We start from the raw sequence: 18319 nt of genomic DNA, 5'->3' as shown, positions 1-18319 counted from the left end.
ATTATCTTCTAGAAGTTTTATAGTTTTATATTTTACATTTAGGTCTATGATCAATTTTGTGTTAATTTGGTATAGTGTATACAGTCTGTGTCTAGATTCTTTTATTTGTTTGTTTTTGCATGTAAATATTCAGTTGTTTCAGCATCATTTGTTGAAGGAATTATATTTACTGAATTGTATTGCTTTTGCTCCTTCATCAAATATCAGATGACTATATATATGTGGGTCTACTTCTGGTCTCTATATTCCGTTTTGTTGATCTATGTGTCTATTCTTTTATCAATATCACATTATCTAGATTATTATAGCTCTGTAGTCAGTAGTATCAGTCCTTCATCTTTGTTCTCTTTCAATATTGAACTGGCCCTTCTAGGTTTCTTGCCTCTTCATATAAACTTCGGAGTCAATATTCACAAAATAACTTGCTGGAATTTTATTAGGATTGCACTGAATCTATAGATAAAATTGAGAAGAATTGACATTTTCACAATATTGAGTCTCCCTATCCATGAACATGGAATATCTCTCCATTTATTTAATTCTTCTTTGATTTTGTTCATATTTTTTTCAGTTTTCCTGTATGTATAAATCCTATACATATTTTGTTAGATTTATACCAAAGTATTTCATTTTGGAGAGTGCTACTATAAATGGTATTGTTTTATTACATTCAAATTCCACTTATTCATTGCCGATATGTAGGAATATGAATGACTTTTGAGTATTAGCCTTGTATCCTGCAACCTTGCTGTAATTAATTTTTATTTCTAGTTTTTTTTTGTTGATTCTTCTGGGTTTTGTATAGATGATCATGTCATCTCTGAACAAGAACAGTTTCATTTTTTCCTTCCCAATCATTATGACTTTTATTTCCTTTCCTTGTCTTATTGAATTAGCTAGGACTGCCTGTAGATTTTTAAGCTAGTGTGTGCATGTAAGTATTATCATTTTTAATTTGTCATGTTTTTATATAGTGCTTAAGAAAAGTACAGAGATGTTAATTTCTCCAAAACTAATGTGTAGAACTGCTGTAATTCAATAATATCCAAGACAAATTTTAGGATAATCAAATAAAGTGATTTTAGAGTTCATCCAGCAGAAATAAATAATTAGAAAATTGGAAAAAAATGGAGAGATTTAAATCAAACTGTTAAAGTATTAGAACACTTTGATAATTAAAGATTTTCATACTACTATACAAAATCAATGACATTTAAAATTTAAACAAGACAAATAACTCATCATGAGTAGAAACTTAGTAGTAAAGGAAGAGTAACTGAATAAATCATACTGAGATTATCGGTTTATTATTTTGAAAACTTAAAGTCAAACTACCAAAATCATAAAACAAATAAATTTTAACTCAGTTAAAACTTCTTTTTTCCAAATAAGAAGCATGTAGGAAGAACGGAAGGAAAGATTGAAAAATGAACTAGACACAACAAAACACAAAAGCTTCTCCCCGTTAGTTTTTTTCAGTGAAAACTTTTGTGGAAAACTCAGTTATAAAAATGCTACACCATGTAATATAATGTATCTTTCAAGCAGTTGCAGACATTTTGTTTGCCTTTTGAAGATTTATCTTTTAAATATTATTTTTTTAAGTTTGTAAAGAAATGCAAATAAAATATTTATGAAAATGCAATAGTGGTCAGGAGAATAAGAATGCAAGCCATAGACTGAGAGAACTGTTTTGCAAATGACATGCCTGATAAAGTACTGTTATCCAAAGTAACAAAAATTCTTTTCAAACTCAACAATAAAAAAATGAACACCACAATTAAAATATAGGAAAATGATCTGAAGAGACTCCTTGCCAATGAAAGTATGCAGATGGAAAATAAGCATATGAAAAGATGCTCCAGTATCATATGTCATAGGGGAATTGTAAATTTAAAGAATGAGGTACCACTACAGACCAATTAGAATGGCTAAAATTCAAAACATTGACAACACCAAATGCTGACAAAGATGTGTGCAACGAGAACTCTCATTCATTGCTGTTGGGAATATAAAGTGGGGCTGCCATTTTGTAAAACATTTTGACATTTTCTTACAAAAATAAGCATACGTTTTATCCTAACATGCAGCAATCACACTCCTTAGTATTTACCCAACGGGACTGAAAACTTATATCTACACAAAAACATTCACACAGATGTTTATAGCTGCTTTATCTTAATTTCCCAATTTTGGAAGCAACTAAGATGTCCTTCATCAGGTGAATGAATAAGTCAACTCTGGTACATCCAGGCAATAGGATATTATTCAACACTCAAAAGAAATGAGCTATCAAGCCATGAAAAAACATGGAAGCAAAGTAAATGCTTGTTACTAAGTGAAAGAATCCAATCTGAAATGGCTACATGTGATTCCAATTATATAACATGCTGGATAAAGCAAACCCATGGAAATGGAAAAAAGATAAGGGATTTCCAGGGGTGGAGGAGAGAGACGGATGAATATACATATCACAGAGAATTTTAATGACTGTCAAACTACTCTGTGTGATACTACAATTGTGGAAACATGTCATGTATTTGTCAAAACCTGTATCATGTACGACACCAAGAGTGAACCCTAATGTAAACTAGAGACTTTGGGTGATAATGATGTATTAATGTAGGTTCATCTATTATAACAAATGTATCACTTTGATGGAGAATGTTGATAATGGGGGAGGCAGAAAGTATATAGGAGATATTTGTACCTTCTGCCAAATTTTGCTGTGAGCATAAAACTGCTTTAAAAAATAAAGTCTAGTTATAGAAAAAAAGGTTTAAAAATAACAGATTTGCTAGAGCATCACATCTAAAGGCTGTATATTTTATTTAAAATTATTTAGTTTATTGTGTTTTTATACAAATGTCTGAAAAATATCCCAATTATTGATTTAGTTATCTTAAAAAATTTAGTTGTTCCCAAATTTCAAGATGATTTTGAGTCACAACTTTTAAAGTGAGTTTTATAAAATTTTACCTAGTTGTGTAGCTGAAACTTCTTTCATATGTAAGGAAATGTAAAATTTCAAACAACGTAGGGCTTTTTCCTAAATGAAAGACACTGTAAGCAAAATGGCTTTGAAAGTCATGGAAGAAAATATTCTATGCTTTTTATATAGGAAATAGAAATGAAGACTCATAAGGACTGAAATTATTTTATCACAGAAGTGGCAAGGTAGTAAACCAATTTGTTCTGGAAGAACAGTGTATTATTTAAAAATACTGCTAGCACTCTCTTCCTGAAAACAGGATAACATAATTGACTACTCTATGGATAGCTACAGAACATTTATTTATCTTTTCATATTCTCTAAAGACTTCTGCCATTTTATTTTTTAAGTCTAGGTTAGATAATCCTTTTAAGTACCTTTTCCACCCAGTGTCTATTTTAAATTCAAGGAAAACTAGTTTGAAACTTTATTTTTCATTTTTTTTCTATTTTATTCTTTTAATTAAATGAACAGGTGGTGGCATTTCTTATGATTGTACAATTTCCCCATCCATTCCTCTAGAAACAAATAAAAAAAATTTTGGCTAACCAAATCTTATTCTCTTCATAATTGGGATTTATATGCTAGTCACCGTTTTCTCTTTACAGAAGAAATGCCCAATTTATGTTCTTTGATCAAAAAGTTTGGGAAATGTGGACTTAAATTTTTCTTCACTAAACACAATGTGTACTGTAATATATGTGTTGATTCTTGAAGCTAAACTCTAGTGTATAGTTCTTCCTAATGACTCATTTCATAGAGCATATTTTAAAACTTATTTTTGATAAATTTTGAAATAATCATAGATTCACAGAAAATTGCAAAGAGTATACTAGAGTTCCCCATACTCTTTGTCTAGTTTGCCCAAATGGTTACATCTTACAAAATTATAGTAAAATATCAAAGCCAGGAAATTGGCATTGGGATAGCGTGCGTGTGTGCGTGAGTGCGTGTGTGTGTGTGTGTGTGTGTGTGTGTTTGTGTGAGAGAGAGGAGGGGTATACTTAGTTCTATGCCAATCTAGCATATGCAGAGTCATATGACTGTCCCAACAATCCAGACATAAAACCAGTCCATCACCACAAAGTTCTCTCTCATGATACCACATTAAAGTCCACCTTTGCCACTTCCGCCCACCCACCCCCGTCCCTAAACCCTGGAAAGCACTGGTCTGTTTTAGGGATTAGTGTTTGAGATTAACTTTTCCTAATCTGTTGAAATTGACTTTTTTCACATAGTACAATGTCTTTGAGATATATCCAAGTTGAGTTTTATTAATAGTTCGTTTCTTTTTTATTGCTAAGTGGTATTCCATGTTATGGATATACCATTGTGTTCAACCATTTACCTTGAAAGAGACATTTTAGTTTTTCCAATTTTTGGCTACTACAAACAAATCTGTTATGAGCATTCATGTATAGGCTTCTGAGTAGAAGTAAGTTTCCATTTTCTGGAATAAATGTCTGAGAGTGCATTGGACGTTGCTGGGTTTTATGGTAAGTGCATTTTTAATTTTTAAGGAACTGTCAAATATTTTCCAGGTTGGATGATCCATTTTACATTCCCATGAGCAACATATTTAAGATTCAGTTTCTCCATGTCCCTGCCAGTGTTTCTCTCATGTATATGTGTGTGTGTTTATGTATACACACAAACATATATGTTTGTGTGTATGTATATGTGTATATATATTAGCTATTCTGCTAGGTGTATAATGATATCTCATGGTGCTCTTAATTTACATTTACCTTAATAGCCAGGTGAATATCTTTTTACGAGCTTATTTTCTATTTGAATATGCTCTTTGCGGAACTCTCTCTTTATGATTTTTGCTTGCTATTGAATTATTTAGGTTTTGTTAATATAGAATCTTGAGAATCTTTTATACATTCTAAATATAAGTCCTTTCATAAATGTATGTATGGTGTGCAAATATTTTCTCAAAGTCTATAACTTGTTTTTATATCCTCTTGAACAGAATCTTGAATAAATTATCTTAATTTTAATAAAATCCAATTTATCATTTTTTTTCCTGTTATGGATCATGCTTTTGGGTTTATATCTAAGAACTCTTCACCATGCTCCACATCCCAGAGATTTTCTCCTATGTTATCTTCTAAAGGTTTTATAGTTTCACGTTTTACAGCTAGGCCATTTTGAGTGACTTTTTATATAAGTTTTAAAGTCTGGTAAAAGCTTATTTGCTTATGTATTTATATATGTATGTATTTTTATCAATGGATGTCCAATGTTTCAGCACCATTTGGTGAAAGAGCTATCTATTTCTAACACCTGTGTCATCTATGTGTTGGCATCTGTTGACTGCCTTCTGTCAGTTCAGTGGGGATATTTCTGGCTCATGGTATGATGAGTGATTTTTTTAATTGAAACATGAACACTTGGGGTAATTATGTTATGACACTATGGATTTTATTTAAATCTTGTGTTTTTAGCAGGCTTCTGCTGACACTGTGGGGGGTGGGGGTGGGGAGGAGCATTGTCTTGTTTTTGCCAGGTGGAAATTGAAGTCCAAGTTGACTAATGAGCCTCTGTTGAAATTGGGGATGGGGCACTATCATTACTGCTTAGTGGAGGAGTTTAAGTTCCCCTCTCTGTCTCACTGACACCAACCTGACTGGCCGGGGGGGGGGGGGGCACCTCAGTACTGGTCTCCACGTAGCCTTCACAGCAGTGAAGTGGTGGCCTCATTACTGTTTGTGGGTGGTGAATGACTCAACTTTCTACTTAATTTCCTAAGATTGCCACCCCCGTGGGGAGTAAAAGGTGGGCGTCATTACAGTCAGGTCGAGTGGAAAGCCAGGCTTCCCACATGGTCTCTCCTGACGCCATCTTGGGACAAGGCTTTTAATCACTCAGGAGGCATGGAAGCCCTGTCTCTTCATTCTGCCTTCCTCAACTCTACCCCAGAGCTGAGGATGGAGATGTCTGTTACAACCTGGCAGGAGTGAAAAAAAAAAATCTAAGTTTTTCCACTGAGCCTTTGCCGGAAATGGTAGGGATGTTTTCTTGTAGTGTTTGGCTGTAGTAGAGTGACTATTGTCTAAGAATTTTCTGTTTGTGTTTGCCAGCCTGCCTCTTTCCTGATCTTGAGCTAGAGAGAACAAGCTTTTTTGGAGACTTTGTGCATGTGTGCCCACTGGTGTTTCTGGGTCGCCAGCTTCTCCCATATCCAGTCTGGGATATATAAGTCCTGAATAAAAGACATTTACCATTATTCTCTTCATAACTATACTCAGAGAAAAAGAAAGAGGTTTGTGACTACTTTAAAAAACTTGAATCTTATGAAGAAAGTCTTGTCAAAGCTTATTACATACGCTGACGTTTCATTATACGGTAACTGACCACCTTTATCTTCTCTCCTACAAGTCTTTAGTACTGGATTTGAGAGAATGAGTCAGACACAAAGTTGGTTTAATTTGTTTTTAAATGATATTCCATTTTAAGAAGATGAAATCTCTTAACTGCTATAGTAATGAATCATCACCTAATGTCTATATTTATTGGAAGAATTACTATGTCAGCCAAACAGAGCCATCTGGACCAATCTTTACTGTTATATTAAGTAGCTTTTTGAGAATTATTTATAGAAATTGGGTATATGACATTTTTCCCCTTGGTCTCTTTTGAGGAATATTTTCCTAGCAGAGAGTCTTATTTATATTGTTTTTTAAATAACTGAATTGCATTTAGCACTGGAGCCAAGAAAATTTTGAGAAACTAAATCTTAAAGCTAGAAACCTAAGATAAGAGCTTTATTTTTTCTCTTAAGTCTTAGTGACTTATAGTTATTTGCAAGTATCACATAAAGTAACTGTTAATTGTTTTCAGTTACATGAACATACTGGGCTGAAATGTTGCAATTGGAATCCACCATGAAGATGATATAAAAATGGTTTCTATGTCATGCTATAATTATAGAGTTGTCACACTTCTGTGAAGATTAAAATCTAAATTTTCCTTGAAAAGGCAAAAGGCATGTTACTAATCATATTTGATTATCCTATAAATTGTCTACATGGCATAGTATATAGCCTACTAGTGATTCTTACGAACTGCAAGGTTGACCAACCATTGAGTAAGAGTAAAATAAAGAACAAAAGGAAAGTCTATACACTGAAGTCTGGGGACTGAGCCATTCTGCCTTTAAGAGAACTCTCTGACCTAACTATGACCCAGCGATGAATGGGAAATTTACTTCATTCTATCTCACTATTAAACATATATGGCCTATAAAATGTAATATTATTTTTAAATGAAAAGAGAAAAAAAGATATTAGCTCAACTACTTAGAGACCAATTAAGCTTTGAAATCAGACTAATGGTTCCATAAATATATTTTGGATTTGCAACACAGAGCAAAAGTTAAAAGGAAAGAAAGCTATTTTTTTTCCAATGCTTTACACTTTGTGTCAGTCCTTTCTAAAGCTGGAGATACACATTGTTATAGAAGTGATTCATTTATTAATCTCTCTAGCCAGCATATAATATTTATTAATATATATCTTTATACATGTCTAAAACACTGCTTATAACTCAGGAAGTAGTAACATTGAAATTGGCTCTGCACATAAATAAAGTCTTCTGGTATAATCTGGTTGCCTGGCCAATATGTTTCTCTATATATTGACTTATCTACCTTTCTAAAATATACTTTTAAGTTCTTGGCCATAAGAAGTTCTACCTGGTCACATAGGTTTACAAGAATTTATAAGCAGGTTTTTTTTTTAAATAACATTTCCTCAGACAGAGTTCCATCATTTCAACCATGTGCTATGCTCATGTGTATCTCAGGCTTTTTCTGCTCAGATCAAACTAATAAAACTCTAAGAAAATGCTATAAATACCTATGGCACATTAAATAGCATGGTATTTTTAAAGGAATGGATATGACATTTTGGAGGATTTCTCTTATGACTTCCAAGATTATTCTAATAATACAGTTTGAGAATCCTCTGGTCAATTTTATAAATGCTAAACATTTAAACTTTGCTAACGTTCACATAGTTACTTTTAGAATAGTGGGCCACTTGTGTTCCTTTTGTTTTTGAGAACTGGAGCTGTCCCATGCACCTCTAGAATTGTGGAAGAAACCTATTAAAATTGATGATAGTGCACTCACTGGTAAATTTTACAAAATGTGAAGGGCATAATTTTATGAAGAAAATTAAACTATGTACCATTTGAAAATAGTTTATATACTCCCAGAGATGTAGTGCTCCTATCCTTATGTAGGAGAAGAAATAAAATGTAGCTGTTTAAAGTATTAATTAATATTTCAAGTTTGAGACCATGACACACTCCAGAAGCAGCTGATGACTTTTTTGTTAAAGTTCTTTGTTTTTGTTCAGTTGGTCCTACAAATAGTAAATTACTCATAGTACACATTTATCATATGCTAACAGTCTGCCCAGAATAACCTAGTTAGAAGAAAGTGGGCAGAAAAGGTAGGTCAAGAACACATTCAGGGGAATGTTAGCAAAATGATAAGTATTTTATTGCAGATTTTTAAACAATTAGCTGCTTAAGTCCCTTTCACATTATTCAGCTCTGCTAGTTTTGTTTACTTATATTTTAAAAGTATACTTGTTTTAAAATTCTAATAAATATTTAAAATAAAAATACAAGATAATAGTTGCACCAAAGTATTCTTTTGAAGCAGGAAGTTTCTACTCTGAGTGCTGGCAGGAGCCTATATTCATATATATATTATAGTTATATTTATAGCTATATTTATCATTTTCTAACAATTGTACTTAAGTTTATTCATTTATTTATCTATTATTAATGGTTGCCTAAAAGTGTACAGAAAGTCACTGTTATGTCAAAGTTGAAAAAGAAGTCCTCTCAAAATATTATTCTTGTATCAACTAGATTTTTTTTTTTTTTTTTTTTTAAATATGGAACGCTTCACGAATTTGCGTGTCATTCTTGCGCAGGGGCCATGCTAATCTTCTCTGTATCGTTCCAATTTTAGTATATGTGCTGCCGAAGCGAGCACTCAACTAGATTTTTAATAGTAATTAATATTTATATGTGCACTATGTCAAGCATTTTACTTAAAAGCTCCACAGAAATGATCTTGTTTAATGGTCAAAATAATCCTGTGACAGTATGAGCTTCCATGTATTCTTTTTAGAAATGAGAAAATTAAGCCTTGAGCAAGGTCATGAAAGTTTATAAAAGCCACATAACTACAATTTGCCAGAGTGAGAATTTGAACTCAATACTGAGTTCAGAGCCCATGTTCTGAACCACTCACAAAGACAGCATTTTTACACTTGCATTTTCCTTCAAATGAGTTATTGAAGTAAAAGCTGAGATTTTACCAAACTCTTGCTTAACAGATATTCTATTAAGATAATTCATGGCCTTTTACAAAGATAAAACTAAAATAAGATTAATGGAAATTCCTCTGAACAACTTGGCCTTGAGCCAACCCAAGTTTCAGAAAGAATGTGAATGATTCAGCCTGTGCCTTATAACTGAGATCCAGAAATAGCTCTGAATCTTACCAAGAACTAAAGAAGTATTTTCTACAGCAGACAATGGGAAATAGTGAGATTCTAATGAGCCGCATGGAATTTTGAAATATTTTTCAATCTTCCAAATTTTGTAATATTTTAACTTACTTTAAGATGCAAACATGTTTCCAAAATTACAAATTGTGCTTTTGTTTATTTATTTATTACCATTTGTTGGTCTCTTTAAATCTCTTCATAGAGTCAATGTATTCTGACTTATTTTTATTTTAAAAAGGAAAGGGATTTTTCATAAAAAAAAAATACTGTCTCCCATAGTGCATAAAAATGATATTAAGACCACTTAATAGGGTCATTGGGAAGTAGGTATTATAGAAACATACACTCCTGCAACTCTTGAGCAAAAGCAACTGAGGGCAATCAACAAGAAACTCTTGTCAGGATCCTGGCATTATGTGAATTCATCCAGTATGCTTCCTGGATATTATTTGACTCTAAACATAAGTAACAAACATCACCAGTTGTAGTTTTCTGACTTCTGAGCAGAAAGGCAAGGGGCAGGCCAAACTGTGTAGTTACAATACTACTTGGCTTTGAAATTACTTTTCAAACAAAGCTTTCTTTGATGAGACCCTCTGATGTTAGTGCTTAGAAAGTAAAGATGTAGCAAGTAGGATTAAAGAGAATTTATGATTTAGAAGTCAGAACACTTATGGTTGTAGAGATTAGGAGAGATAATTGTCTTAGAAGCTTGATTAAATGCACAGAAAGGAAGTGTTCAGTGTTGGAAGAAGAATTAAAGAGATAGCAAAAGCCTTTATTAGAAAATCCTTGTGTTCTTTTTTGAAATGCCAGTGAGGTGGGAGATTGCCATGACTTTAAACCAGAACAAAAGTTTTAAGAACAGAGAAAAGTAATGATGAAAAAAAAGTATACATCAACCACCGATCTAAAATTTTCCTCCTTTTTGGAAAATACCAACTTTTATGTGCATATCATTTGAGGCAGAAACTAAACACTTAGATTATGCCAAAGCTACCTATCACTTTAATGAAAATTTAGAATGTGAATAAGAACTTTTTAGAATACTTTATATTGTTATAGCTTCAATAAATACTGAAAATTGTTTTTACCTAACATTCGTGACAAGAAAAAGTGTCTATACTAATCATAGCATTCTTCTTCCATACTTCAGTATGAGAATACAATCATATTATTTGCTAATATTAAGGTCTATTTATTAATCCCTAACAGCATTATTACTGTTATCTTATCTTCATTAAAAGCATACTATGAACAAAAACTATTCTGACATTTAAGTAATCTTCAAACATAATGAACCATTCAAGCATACTTTCCACTAACTATAATTCTTTCTTTACATATTTCAGTTTTTGTTTGTTTGTTTGTTTGTTACACACCATAGTCTCTCTATTGTGTAAACCAGGGAACTGAGAATTTGCAGACCTAGGTTACCACACACATATTTAGGATATACCATAATAGCTTTTTTATACTGAAGAGTAGCTAGTATATAGTAGATGTTCAATAAGAAATGAAAAAAAAAAATCTATGCATAAACTTGGCAGTGATGATTAAAATGTATTAATTTATGAGACTCTCAATTCCTTTTGGAATTCATTAGATCATTTGGAAGACTACTGTCAAATGACTCATTTTCAGCTTATTTTCCTTGCAATTGTTTCTGCTTATATTACAGTTCTAGTATTCACTCAATTTCTCTCTGATACAAATCTGTTTTCTTAAGTTATAAATCCACTTTATACCTTTTAGTCTTTATAAATTCGTCTATCTTAGTCCCTCTCTTTCTTACTGTGCACATGCATGCCAGCACATCCTTCACCCCCTTACCTCTTTTAAAAGCTGACTACAGAGTGATTTGGATTTGGAGCAGAAGATAATATCCATGCAATTAAAAATTTCCCCTTTTCTCTCTAGCTACAGTAACCTCAAAATCTATGAGGAAACACCAAAGAGAGAAAACATAAGAAAGGTAAATGGAGAAGAATGAGGCAAAAAAAGTGCCATGAAAGAGACATATTTAGAAAAGCAAAGAAAGTAGAAGGATCAAGACATTGAGTGCATCAGTGAAATGGAAGGTGAGCCATAGTCAATTACATTTTTTAAAATTGAGATCTTGTAGTGTAATCAGAGAATTATCCATGCCCTCTCTCATGTAAGGACATTCATGAGGAACTTGTTTGCGAGACCCAGAGAAGTAAGTAGATGAGATTTTCCTCTAGCTATATTCTTGGGCTCTCAGCCTGACTAGTAGTAAATTGAATGATGGCCCTCCTAAAATGATATGTCCGCATCCTCATCCCAGGAACCTGCAAATGTGACCTTATTTGGGAAAAAAAAAAAAATCTTCAGATGTAATTAGGCTAAAGATTTTGAGATGAAATAATCCTGGATTAACAGTGTGGGCCCTAAATCCAATGACAAATGTTCTTGTAAGAGACAGATGAGGAAAAGCTATGGAATAGAGGGGAAGAAGGTCATGTGAAGGTGGGGACAGAGATTGAAGTTATACAGCCACAAGTCAAGGACTGTCGGAGCCACCAGAAGCTGGAAGAGGCCAAGAAGGATTCTACCCTATAGCCTTCGGAGAGAGTATGATTTTGCCAATACCTTGATGTTGGACTTCTGGCCTTCAGAATGGTGATAGAATAAATTTCCATTGTTTTAATTCATCAAATGTGTTGCTATTTGTTAAGGCAGCCCTAGGAAACTAATATAGTATGTATAGTACTTCTCTAGTGCAGAATTATAAGGCAAAAAGCAAGAGAGTATGAACACTGCCATTAATAATTTGTCTTCCTGCCCATAGTCCCATCTGAAACATTCCGTATTTTTGGAGGTTTCATTTCCTAACAGATAACACACAGACACACACACACACACACACACACACATGCACACGCACCCCAGAAGCAAATAAAATCCCACAGCAATGGAAGAGAATTAAGGTTGAGAGGGAATCTATAATTTAAAATATGGACATTGTTATATCATCTTTGAACCCATTTGATGTTTACCAATTCAAAATTGGAAAAATACTGAAAATATTTTGTGCTCTGTTAAATTTTCAAGATCATTTATGAATGATACATGGGATCTCTTTACACTAAAGTAAGTCACTTCATACATTTCTGCTTGGAAAGGAACAGGAACATCATTAATGTAATAAAAAATGAGATAGTGGTAAGTAATGCTTAAAATATTCTTTGGTTCATCAGCATCATCTACTTTCAATGAGATTGAGATGGTTGCTGCTAAGTTTGCTATAAGCTTGACAAAATATACATCCAGATTATATATTTTTTAAAGTGAATAAACTTGGAGTTATTTTTCTGTTTAATGTTATGTGCAGGTTCATCCAGAATCAGCTTGGCTATAGCTAGAAGCAATTAAGAATATGCAGGAAGAATTAAAACCCTAGGAAATTGTTTTTATCTCTAATAAATTGCAGCAGAGCTAAATTGTGCATTGATCACAAGAGAAAACTTGTCATAGTGACTCATGTAAATTACCAAAATTGCTTAAGTTTGGGAAATAGACCTCATTAGTCCTAAATTTTACCTTATAATTTTCCCAAGTAGCCGAACATGATTGCTTATGCTAAAATGATGCTCTTGATACCATAAACACAATAATATTAGCATATTGCTTTGATCATAATCTCAAAACTAATAACATATATAAGGAAAGCCAATGATCTCACTTACACCTGCTTATAATGGAAGCACAATTAAAGCACATTTGTAGACAGTAGGAACTGAATCAAGATATTCAGCCTGACTCTCCATTCCTATCTTCTGGGCCCAGAGGTCTATCCTTTAGGTCTTTGGAGGAAAGAAAAATCTTCATTTTCTCCAGATATCCAGAGCTGTCTATTTGCTTATAAGTTTCTAGAAAGCATTTTTTTCAAGTAGCAGGTAACATATTCTTGGAACTTTCTGGGAAGGGCTCTGATTCTCATCTAGTACAATTTCTTCATTTAACTAGAGAGAAATGAGAGCTTGAGGGTTGAATTAATATTTCAAAACTCAAGTTCCAAAGTAGAATCAACCTTATCTAAATTAGCATTAAGCAAGCTGAGTGTGTGCCTGTAATCCCACCATCTCAGGAAGTTGAGGTGGAATGATCGCTTCAGCTCAGGAGTTCAAGACCAGACTGGGTAATATAGTGAGACCCTTATCTCAAAAAAATTAGCATTCAGCTATAATTTCATCATGGGATAGAATACGGTAGCTTTTTCCATGCCTGTAAAAATGTGTGTATTTTCAAAAAAGAAGACCTCTCAGCTTGCAGACATAAGTGAGAGCAAAATACTTGAAGAAGAGAAAAAAAATAAGTAAAAGAACACAAAGTTTTAAAAAGATATCTTGGTAGTTTAACAAGGCTTTATTTTTTGTCTGCTATTTTCCTGGCACCATGTTAGATTCTGAAGCTCTCCAAATAAATGAGACACTTCCTCTGCCTTTAAGAAACATAAGACAGCATGGCAGATACTAGTGAACAAATTATTTTGTAAACAGATAGAGATAGAAGATGTCACGAGAAAAGAATGAAACACCAGTCATTCCATCCTGAGGAGAATAGGGAAGACAGCCTAGAGGTGGAAGCTATATTGAGTCTAGAAGAATAGATAGAAGTTAACTAGGTATTTTGATGGGGATTTCACTGAATCTGTAAATGACTTTGGGAAATATGGACATTTTAACAATGTTGATTCTGCTAATCCCCAACATGATATGCTTTTTCATTTGTTTGTGTCCTCTGCAATTTCTTTCCTCAGTGTTTTATAGTTTTCCTTGTAGAGATCTTTCACCTCCTTGGTTAAATATATTCCTAGGTATTTTATTTTCTTTGTAGCTATTGTGAATGGTATTGAGTCTTTGATGTGACTCTCAGCTTGACTGTTATTGTTGTATAGAAATGCTACTGATTTGTGTAGATTGATTTTGTGTCATAAGATTTTGCTGAATTTATTTATCAATTCCAAGAGTCTCTTGATGGAGTCATTGGGGTTTTCTAGGTACAAGATCATGTTATCAGTAAAGAGCAATAGTTTAACCTCCTGATTTGGATACCCTTTATTTCTTTCTCTTGCCTGATTGCTCTGGCTAGGAAACTCAGTACTATGCTGAATAGAAGTGGTGACAGTGGGCACCCTTGTCTTGTTCCAGTTCTTAGGGCAGATGGTTTCAACTTTTCCACATTCAGCATGATGTTGGCTGTTGGTTTGTCATATGTGAATTTTGTAATTTTGAGATATGTTCCTTCTATGCCTAGTTTGTTGAGGGTTTTTATCATGAAAGTGCTGAATATTGTTGAATACCAACATCATATTTGACAGCACTAGAAAAAATAATTCTATGCCTCATTTCAAACCAGAAAAGACCCAAAGTAATCTTGAGCAAAAAGAACAAATCTGGAGACATCACATTACCAGACTTCAAACTATACTATAAGCCTATAGTAACCAAAATAGCATGATATTGGTACAAAAATAGAGACAGACCAATGGAACAGAATAGAGAAGCCAGGTATAAAACCACCTGTCTACAGCCAACTGATCTTTGACAAAGCAGGTAACAACATACACTGGGGAAAAGAAGAGCTATTCAATAAATGGTGCTGGGAAAATTGGATAGCCATATGGATAAGAATGAAACAGGATCCATATTTCTCACCACTCACAAAAATTAATTTAAGATGGATAAAAGACTTAAATGTAAGGCATGAATCCATAAGAATTCTACAAGAGAATGAAGGAAAAACTCTTCTAGATATTGGCCAAAGCAAAGAATTTATGAAGAAGATCCCAGTGGGAATTACAGCAACAACAAAAATAAATAAGTGCAATTTGATTATACTGGAAAGCTTCTGCACAGCTAAGGAAACAATCAACAGAGCAAATAGACAACTTACGTATGAAAAAATGCTCAATGTCACTAATCATTAGGAAAATACAATTTAAAACCACAATGAGATATCACCTTAACTCTGTTAGAAGGGCTTTTATTACAATGTCCCAAAACAATAGATGCTTGTGTGGATGCAGAGAGGAAGGAATGCTTATACACTGTAGGACTGCAAATTAGTACAACCTCTATAGAAACCAATATGGAGATTCCTCAAAGAACTAAAAGCAGACCCTCCATTCAATCCAGCAATCCAACTACTGGATATTTACCTAAAGGAAAAGAAGTCTTCCTATCAAAAAAACACCTGTACTTGAATGTTTATTACAGGACAATTCACAATTGCAAAGATGTGGAATCAACCCAAGTGCCCATCAATTCATGAGTGGATTAATAAAATGGGGGTGTGTGTGTGTGTGTGTATGTGTGTATGTCATGGAGTACTACTCAGCCATCAAAAAGGATGAATTAATGCCTTTTGCAATAATCTGGATAGAACTGGAGACAATTTTCCTAAGTGAACTATCTCAAGATTGGTAAAACAAATACCACGTGTACTCACTATTAAATTGGAACTAACTGATGAGCACACAAGTGCATAGAGGGAATTAAAACTCACTGGAAATCAAGCAAGGGGGAGGAGGGGGAGTGGTGGTCCAAAACCTACCTAATGGGTACAATGAACACTATTTGGGTCATAGGCCCACCTGTAGCTGTGACTCAAGCATTACAAAAGCAATCCATGTAACCAAAAACATTGTACCTCCTTAATATTTTGAAATTTAAATAAAATTTAGCTAGATAAAGAAAGGTAAGAGAACATTCCTAGCAAAGAAAATAATATAGAAAATACACTTAAGTATCAAACAGTATCAAATTTACAGAAAACCATAAGTAAATTCTTATCCACCAGAATTAAGTTGGAAGAATTATGAGAGAAGAGGCTGTAGAGATAATGGCTAGCAATAATGGTTCTTACATGCTGCTCTAGGAAGTGTGGTCACTACAGTAGAAGTAGTAGATAGCACTAAAGTTTGTATGGTAAGACAGGTAAATTATCAAATTGAAATTTGAGATTGTTCATTCTGAAAGCAATAGTTAAGATGGGTTCAAAGGGAAAGAGACATATCAGATAAACCTAAAAGCTAGAGCAGAAAAGATGGGCTTAAAGCAAGAGGGAAAATCTGAAGTAAATCAAAGATAAAGTTATAAATAATTTAGTGGAGAGAAAGGAAAATATTTTGAATAAATTTCTTTTTTAGAGGATGTGAATCAATGAGTACTGCCATCTAATGAACTTCAACTCCCACGAGAAGAAATATGTATGCTATAGGAGATGGCACATTCATTACTCTCTTGAATTTGAGGTGCTTATGGGACATCCAAATTGAGATGGTTAGCTGGATTGCAATATCTGGCACATCAGGGAGTGTATGTGTCTGAAGCTCGGGAAACACACTGTCTATATGTACTATATAAATAAAACTGTTTAACTTTGACAAAAAAAGTAAGTTAGAAGGAAACTGGTACAAGGCACCTTAAGTAGCCTATCAGCCATACTACCTACCTTTGGACTGCATTTTAAGTGGGAGAGAAATAAAATTCTATCTTATTTAGATCAATGTTATTTTCTATTGCCTTTTTGCCACTCATAAACCAACCTCATTCTGACTGATATAGCTTCTAAAATAATTTCATAAATGCTAGTGTTTTTAATACTTGGTTCAAGTGAGCAAGATTAAATGTAGTCAGATTCTCCAGTGCTGCACTTTCCTTAATACGTTATTTTCAGTCTCCTGGAGGCAGAGTCATTTTCCAATATAAAAGAGGGTGTTAACAAAGCTGTATGATTCAGTGAAAACATAGGCTGTTTCTTTATGTTAATGAAGTATCCTTATACTTACAATGATGTGATTATAAAGTTATAAAGATGTATGCATACTGATGATTACCCAGGGTTACCCAGAAGTAAAAAAGGAATGAAATACTGCATTGGTAAAGCCACTTACTCAAAAAGCCACAGCAAACAGATAGCAGAACCAAGGGTGTATAGGTCAGTATAATGCAAGGGTCCACATACAGCTGCAAAACAGTCTTAGAAATCACCACCAGTGGGGCACACTCTGTGGTTCCCAGTTTGAGGACAAAGTAAAGTTGAATCATACAACTGGAATACTGGTATAAGAGATGGTCTTCTCTGGGCCCCAAAGGTTGAACAGCAACTAACAGATGGAGCTGTTGGTGTAGCAGAAATCCAGAAAAGAGATGAAGTATATGAGTGTGTGGCAATGGGAGTCCAGGTATAACAGAATGATGATGAATGTGTTGCCTATCAGTGTCATCAAGTAGAATATCAAGATAACTACAAAGAAAACTACTTCCAGATAAGGCCAATTAGTCTCGAACTCCTGACCTTGAGCGATCCACCCGCCTCGGCCTCCCAGAGTGCTAGGATTACAGGTGTGAGCCACCGCGCCTGGCCAGGATAAGGCCAATTAGAAGAACCCAGTAGAATAAAGTAGTCTTCATAACTTGAATTGGTATTTTTCATTGTCATTCATTTCCTGTTACCTGAGGGGGAAAAATCATATAAACTCAAAAAAAGTAAGGAAATGCTCCAAAAATCATGTGGACACATGAAAAAGAGCCAACCACTGTTCAATTCTAAGACAATCTGAGCATTAAGAAAAACTGTGATGGTAATGAATTTAACAAAATGAGAATCCAAAAGCTCATAATGACATAAAAGATAAAAGAGTAGTAAATAAATGGTGGCAAAGACAAAGCTATTCCCTACAGTAGAATCCTAACTAATAAATATGGCAGGGATGATGGAGTTAGAAAAAGATAAATAGATGCTAAAACTATAGAATAAA

The 18319-nt window shown here is 33.7% G+C and overlaps 1 long non-coding RNA gene and 1 other non-coding gene across 2 annotated transcripts in view; both read right to left on the bottom strand.

Annotated features, from left to right (window-relative positions):
- Positions 1–18319, bottom strand: part of LOC138383870 (uncharacterized) — a 91285-nt gene that overhangs the window by 10449 nt on the left and 62517 nt on the right. The window lies entirely within an intron of this gene.
- LOC138385510 (U6 spliceosomal RNA) lies at positions 8905–9011 on the bottom strand. Its single transcript, XR_011233744.1, has one exon. It is a non-coding gene; the product is annotated as a U6 spliceosomal RNA (small nuclear RNA).

Source organism: Eulemur rufifrons, chromosome 6 (assembly GCF_041146395.1).
Source record: "Eulemur rufifrons isolate Redbay chromosome 6, OSU_ERuf_1, whole genome shotgun sequence".
NCBI lineage: Eukaryota > Metazoa > Chordata > Mammalia > Primates > Lemuridae > Eulemur > Eulemur rufifrons.
Note: the sequence above shows the minus strand (reverse complement) of the source record. Positions and strands in the feature narration are given on the sequence as shown.